Below are 8095 nucleotides of genomic sequence, written 5' to 3'. Positions count from 1 at the left end.
GGGGTGTGAGTTTGAGGGTAAGGGGTGGGCCACGGGTGGAAGTGGATCATGGATGGGTTCGAGTATAAGGGCTGATTCAGGTGAAGGAGAGGATGGTCCAGTAGACTCGGTAGTGGGCTCAAGTTGTAAAGGCGAAGAAGGCTCATATAAGTGAGTTGGGCTCGAAGGATGGGCTTGGGAATTTGATGTGGAGGTTGGGATGGGTGTTGGGCCTGGTGGAACGGTTGGAAAAGGGGGGTCAGGAGAGGTACAAAGTGGGTAAACGTGGGATGGGCCAAGGTTATTAGGGTCGGTTGTAGTTGGGCTTGGGGTGGATGGTTTTTGTGATGGTAAATGGGATGGAGTGGAGTAGGAATTTTCATCACAGAAAGTAGTAATGGCTAATTTTTGCAAGTCTAGTTTGTTAACAGTACCTTCAAATGGAAAAGAAGTTTCATTGAAGCGAGCATGGCGCGAGATATAGATTCGATTAGTGGCTGGATCTAAACAGCGAAAGCCTTTATGAACAATACTGTAGCCAATGAAGACACATGGGAGGCGTCGTGGTTCTAATTTATGCTCTGCATAGTCTCATAAATAAGGAAAAACGAGGCAACCATAGACCCGAAAGTTGGAGTATTGAGGCACCTGATTAAATAAAACTTCAAATGGAGACTTGTTCTCTAATAAAGAAGATGGCACCCGGTTAATAATATAAGGCGACGAGGTGAAGGCATCGACCCAAAAATGAGCCGGAACATGAGCATTAAACAACATGGCAAGACCTGTTTCAACAATATGGCGGTGTTTCCGCTCAGCACGCCCATTTTGTTGAGGCGTGTTGTAACACCCTTGTTATCTATATATACTTAAAAATTTAGTTATATCAACTATTTTACAACCTTAATTATGAGCCTCTTAAATACATTTTTTTTTTCAAATTAATAAAATTAATATTATAATTCTAACAAATTAGACTTAAAATAAAATTAAAGATAACGTAACTGAATTAATGGAATTAAAGGAAAAGGAGAAATTAGAATTACAATAATTAAAGATAACATAACTGAAATAATAGAATTAAAGGAATTTTAAGAACAACTCTTCATCTCCTTCCATCATTGTGGCTGATACGGTATTCTCACTAAAGAAACGATACTTTGGTTGACCCCAAGTCTCAATATATTCTTCCCATTCGATGCGTTTCTACAATCAACAACAAACAAAACAATGTCGAAGAGAGCATTATCAGAGGTTTCTTCTACTAACTACAGAGAATACAAAAGACTTCTAACAATGCCGGTTTCGGGTCCAGTCAACGGGTCAAACAAGATCCATATTCCCGAACAAGAGTGCACGAGTTCAGTTGGGACATATGATCCAATTCTTGAAGTAATAAATCTATCCGATGATGATGAAGTTGAATCTCCATGTTTCAAGACCGATACATCGGCCAATAAATCGCAAACGACACGTGAGTCCAATGTGGTCGTTGAGAATGGTTGCGGTGAATTTGGATCGGTGGATGAACATTGGTTTGAGAAATACGGAGGGATGATTGTTGATGAGAATGGGTTTCTTCTTGGTGAATTTAGACGATTGGATGAAGAGCTTTACGTTAATATAACGGTAGACTGAATATTGGTTCATGATTTTGGTTTGCAAGTTGTATTTGCATTTAAAAAAATATATACGAATTGAAAGTTTTGGTGATAAGTTGTCGGTATCGCATTTGTCTATGTTTATGTTTCATATCCGGTTGTACATAGAATCATTTATGTATAGTTATTTGAATATCGTTTTATACAATTAAGTGGTAGATGTTAAATAAAGAGTCATAAGTATGAAAGTGTAGCCTTTTAAGTATATTTTAAAAGAAGAGGGATGTGATTTGTAAAAATAATTAATAGACAATTTTATCTGAAATAATTCTGAATTTTCAATAAATCATATTTTTTGAAATTTATTGAGTGGCAATAAGTGAAGGACACAACTTAAAAGAATATGGGGGCACGTCATGTTATCGAATTGGAACACTATAATTGAAAGATAACGTCGATTTGGAGAACACCAAAGAAGAAAATTGTTTCCTTAAGTGTAGTGACCCAATAGCGAGTGTTCAAATAAACGAGAAATATTGTATGATACTTTAGTTTTTAAACTCTTAAAATTTAAATTAAATGAATGTAATTGTAGAGAATCAAATGAATGTAATCGTAGAGAATCAATTTTTTTTTCTTAACTAATTTACGTAATTGTAGAAAATCAAATACTTTACTCTTTGAAGAAAAAAATATCTACTCTACTTTTAAGCAAAAAAGGAAAAGAATATGTGGTTACTGGTTAAGCCCCTATATTACCCCTAATCCCCACTAAAATTTTGGTTAAGTTCTCTTAAGTCATTCCCTTCTCCTTTTAATGTTTATCAGTTTCTTGAACTCAATCATCTTAAATTAAAGGCCAATTAAATGTCCATTGAATTACCATTAGTTGTAAATGTCGATTGAATTTCCACTGAGGTCATGCGTTATCGATTCATGAATATGCGATTAATGGTACCCTCCTTCGATGTATTAGTTAAAGAGGGAGCGAGAGTGAAGACTGAAGAATACGAAGAGAGGGGAGCAAGGGCCCTCCGGGGACGGTGATATCGATGATAGCTAAGGTACTAATCTCACTTCTATCTCCTCTACCTTTTGATTGATGATTTGATGTTTCAATCGAAGATTGAAGACGATAATTGAATTTGCCCAGTTGTGTCCACACCCACAAGCCGTCGTAAAGATGTCATACAACAACGGATCACGTCTCCTTCAAGATGTATATCTTATATTTGCTTGCTCAATGTATCAAGTTCTCAACCTTATAATGTACCGACAACTTTCATTTATTTATTCTGTTAGTAATTTGGTTGAAGAGTAGCATGGGAACACATAGAAATTGTTGTTTTTTAACTATTCAAGTTGATTGTGATTATTGCCGGTATTAGTATTACTGTTTGTTATGTTCTAATTAAAATGAAACAAACATGTACAACTTTGATATAGTGAAAGACGTTCCAGTAGAAGAAATTACAATTTAGTTAAAGGACAATTGGTTAAATGGTAGAAAGGTCATTGATTGGCTCTTATTTTTAAGATATTTGAGGATAGGGGAAGAGTAAGATGATGAGTTTAAGTTCATGTTTTGGTATATTTTTACTTATCTTATAAATGTGGTGTAATAATCTTTTTGGTTATGATTTATAGGTCGAAAGTTGCATGCCAACGCGAAGTTTGATGCGGATGAACTGGAGGATCCACCAAAGGTTGAAGAGAAGCTTGGTGCTGTTCCACATGGTTCATCCATTGATTCTTATGTTGGTTTGCTATTCTACGTTTTTGCATAATTCCAGATATACCTAGATATACCTGAATATAGCAAACAAATTAGAATTTTTGGCAAGGAGTTGATACTCTTGAATATAGCATCGCTTTTTTTTTTTAAAGAAAATTTCATATAAAGATTGTATTGTTTTGCTATTAAATAGTTTAAGAGGTTTTAGTTTCATGGTTCAGGGAAATATCTTTGCACCAGTGGTGAGAAGTTTGAGTTCCAGGCTGAGATATCTTAGCTTATGGACATAGGCTGAGGTATCTTGGCTAATGTCTACACGTGTGGCCATGGCAAGGAACGATTCTGTTGCTGGGTATTCAGAAAAATGGACCACACTAGAAGCCATCTTGACCCACGGTAGAAGAAACAAGCATCACATGGTATGCGCCCCCCCCCTACAAACTACATTGTATATATAGAATATTCATTTTAGATTATGTATCTTTATCGAAATCGAAGAGTAAAGGACAATATATCTCTATCTCTACACATAATATTATGGAGGACGCATGACACGATTCCAGCCTCCGTAATTTGTTATCTCGACTGTCTCTTTTATAAAATTATAATGTTAAAGAAATATATACTTTTAAATTTAATATTAACTTAACTATATATGCTAAATATTTAATTATGGATAATTATAATATGATTACCCAAATGAGTTTATATATTTTTTATTTTGATCTTAAGTTAATTAATTTAATTGTGTTAAAAGGATACTTGAAGGATTATTTACAAAGGTAACCCAATAACCAAAAACGCATTTAGTGGGATCTTGGTGCTAGATTTTCTATTATACATTTTGGGTTAGACAGCAAGATTGCCACTAAATAAATATGGATGTTTTTTATTAGTTAAGACTCAAAAAGAACCATATGTTCAGTATATATATACATTCATCCTTTTATGGTATTATTATAAATCAAGAAATGACTTCGTGACAGGTTGATTGTTATTACATATGATCATACAATTTTCATATGCATGTATGAGTTGATTGTTATATGAAGGCACAAGCTTATTTTTTAATACATTAAATCAACCATCTATTTGGACTTACATTCGTATGTTAAAACCTAACAGTCAGTTTACGAGTTTGACAGGCAATAACCAAATCCAAATTCGTATAGTTTGTGACAACCAAGCTGACCCCACACGATTGTTGGTTGTATCCACATCACATAGGAGGACTATATTGCGGTTGAAAAAAAATTAATGTTTTTTTTAATACCGAAATCTATTTTTTAATACGGAATTCACATTTATAGATATTTATAAATATTTTTTAACAGTTATAAATATTTATAAATATTTTTTACTACGAATTCACATTTTTAATACCGAAAAAAAGTAATGTTTTTTTTTTAATACCGAATTCACGTTTATAAATATTTATTGAAAACATAAAATGTAATTTAAATATTGGGTAGATAAAGAGTGTACGTAGTTTGTGGCGAACCAAGCATATGTAAACGTTGGTCATTTTGGTTAAGGTCAAATCAGGTTTGCAATAGAATGTAATATACACTTAGGATATGTCATTTTGGATAAGCACAATATTGGTTATCATTTTTGAATCAAATGGTTAACGTTTATAGTTATGCTGGTAATATATGCAGAGTGCTGAATTCACCTGTCATGTTGAAGTCAAACGCATACGCAATAGCCAAGAGTGGTTCAGGCTGACATGTGGCGGTGGGAATTGCATGAAAGGTGTGGGGCGTGAAGACAAAGATATGTGGTGTGATGGGTGCGAAAACCCCGTTGTCTTCCCGAGAGGAAGGTTTGTTTCTAAAAATGTTTAGTTGTATTAATTTGTAGCCATTCTCATGTAGGCTTATAACTGAAAATAAATTACAAACCTTGCACAGTTTCAGGCTAGACCTCGAGGTGTTTGACTCAATAGCCGAAGCTGTCGTTGTCGTTTTCTGCTTTGATAACACCGCCCAACGCTTGACAAAGACCATCGCTCATAGTATACTCACAGCAGAGTCTGGCCTGTCACGCATCTACAGCCTTTATTCCACTGACATACAGGATAAGTTCACTCCGGTGATGGTAAGGAACGCTGATGGAAGCATTTCAACACTACCGAATTGTTTGCACTCTCTTATGGGCAGCACTTAGACCCTCCAGCTTGATTTGTGTACGTATTATGATCATGGCCATTTTGAATCCTTCAACTGCAAGAATGTCCTGCTAGATGGGGATGTTTGTAAGCCCTTTGGTTCTTCCACACCTCCATCGATCCCCGCTAAAGACAAGGGGGTGCTACCCATACCGACACCAGTTAAGCGCGTTGAAGCGATCGTAAGGTATATATCGGCTTACACTTTATTCGTGCCCTGTTTAATCATTGTCGTTATAAATGGAAAGGCAACAAAAAAACTTTCAACTATAATTGATTTCCATAAACAATGTAATTGTGCATATTTATTTTTAGATAACCGTCTACATAAATGTTTCGTGCTTTTCCTTCGCAGGCCTGCTTATGCAGATTCAGATTCAGAAGAAACAGTTGACAGTGACCCACATGAAAGGTATACCGTCTGCACTTAGTGTTAGTAATGAAAACCCGTACAACTTTTCGGTGCATATATATGTAAACATAGTATACCACTTTTAATAGTTTTCTTTTCGTTATTTCACTGCAGTCAGTTGGCTGGTGATGGGATTGGGGATGGCGGTGGCATGCGTTAGCTAAAGTTTGGTCTATGTGTTATCCAATAAGATAGAAAGGCGTGCGAGAGTTTATGCGTTTTTCCTTTTTCTGTTTCATGTTTTTTTTTTCTTGGAAGACATCTTTTTTCACTTCTTTTTGGCCGGCAAGTTTCGCCAAGGAAATAACTTATGGTCCATGCTTTAATAAAGTTTAAGCACGCCCCTTTGTAGGCGTATTGTCTTATGTCACACCCCCAAAATACCCCCTAGGGAATGTCCCTGATAGGCGTGTGACGTACCGACAAAGAGCCACTAATTACATTGAACCCATAGAAGTTTCAAATAAAGTTCTCATCCATTAATAAATTACCATCAACGAGTTTATATGAAAACCAAAATGTTCAGCGGAAGCAAATAACAAACCATAGTTAAATTATTCAAAGACCATTGTGTAACAATAACGGAAAATCACATGAGACCCCTCAGTCAACCCATGATCACTCCTGCTCCTCCAGACAGCAAGTTTCCAAATCCAAGATACCTAACGACCTGTGAGCATGCAACAAGTGTATCAGACAAAGCTGGCGAGTCCACAGTTTAAGAAAACGTTTGTTACCAGTTGAATGTAAAACAGTTCAATAACCAGTGCAAGTAATATTGTTAATATCTCAATTCCGAACAATGACGGCTCCTGAAATACACGACTGCCCTTCCCACGTACTCCTATCTAGTACTGGGCCAGACTGGGTCATTAGTTCACCTCCGTCCTCTACAGGCACGGGGCGAGGGTGCCAAACCTAAGTAGCGCTACTAACTAATACCCGATGAGGGACTTACAAAAGATGATAGGTGAGAATATTAACCAATATACCCGTTTTTTTTCCAAAGACTTATCCCTCCATGGGATACCCACGGACTGTCCCCAACCACTGGGACGCATGCTCGAATGTAGTGAACTCACCTTTGGTTTGCTCGGTAAGATTGGTTACTCTATTTAATAGTGGTTGAGCACGTCCTAGCATGAGTACAGATAACAATCAGTTTAGTATCCACGTCTACCCACGTATTTCGTCATAAGTTGCATTCATGATATATATATATATATATATATATATATATATATATATATATATATATATATATATATATATATATATATATATATATATATATACACGTAATGTCATGCGACAAGTAGTAGTTGATCATGTAACACACTTAACCATAACATACTTCGAAATCATTACATGTACTAGACACTTGTGTCACACGGAAATTATGTCACATATTTGGTGTTTTAACTCTTCTAATATCTATTAGTTCGTAAGACCACGTTAAAAAAAAATCATACATCTTAACAGTGTGTGATCCATCGGGTACGTCTATGGCCCAGCTAACATCACAATGTTTAAATGAATTGTGCGACCCAATTATCATAACCGGCCCAAGTGGGTGTGTAGCATATTACTAGTGTGTGGTTGCATGATCAATGTATGACATGCATATCATTCTATTTATCATTGTATATTATCAATTCATAAACTAAAAAAAATTGCACCTAACATAAACGAGTCCTCAATTCAACAGATTGCCTATACACACACATACAATTGATCGGCCCATTTTACAAGAGGACTTCAGCCCACCTATCGCTTGTTCACATACTACACATTTAATGCACAAGTAGCACACATGAAATCCAAGTCATATATCAGTTAATATATTAGTCTAATGTCATCATTTAGTCACATGGCATGCATTCTATTCCCAATCAGATTCACCCCCCACGATTCCATGTTCACAATGGACATGCACTTATCTTTTTAGCACAATAATATGTCAACTAATTGGGTTAATGGTCCACCTAAGAATCGTGCGACCCGTAGTTCTAATATACTGTTTGTGTTTATCTTACGGCCCAAATCATTGCACAAACATATGGAATATGCGACTGCCATCCCAATCAAAATTTGACAACAATACAACCCTAAATTCCCATATCATCATTCACACTATAGTAATTCATGGTGGATCATTTGTTTACGCAACCCAGTGATTAACCTAAAGCCCAACAGAA

General features: G+C 35.9%; 1 long non-coding RNA gene across 1 annotated transcript; it reads left to right on the top strand.

Moving 5' to 3' along the window:
* The first annotated feature begins 2461 nt into the window (after positions 1-2461).
* On the top strand, positions 2462-5112 carry LOC118488086. Its single transcript, XR_004883643.1, has 4 exons — positions 2462-2644; positions 3228-3337; positions 3537-3734; positions 4977-5112. It is a non-coding gene; the product is annotated as an uncharacterized LOC118488086 (long non-coding RNA).
* The last annotated feature ends 2983 nt before the right edge of the window (positions 5113-8095 follow it).

This window comes from Helianthus annuus, chromosome 16 (genome assembly GCF_002127325.2).
Source record: "Helianthus annuus cultivar XRQ/B chromosome 16, HanXRQr2.0-SUNRISE, whole genome shotgun sequence".
NCBI lineage: Eukaryota > Viridiplantae > Streptophyta > Magnoliopsida > Asterales > Asteraceae > Helianthus > Helianthus annuus.
The sequence above is the reverse complement of the archived record's forward strand: the minus strand, read 5'-3'. Positions and strand labels throughout refer to the sequence as shown.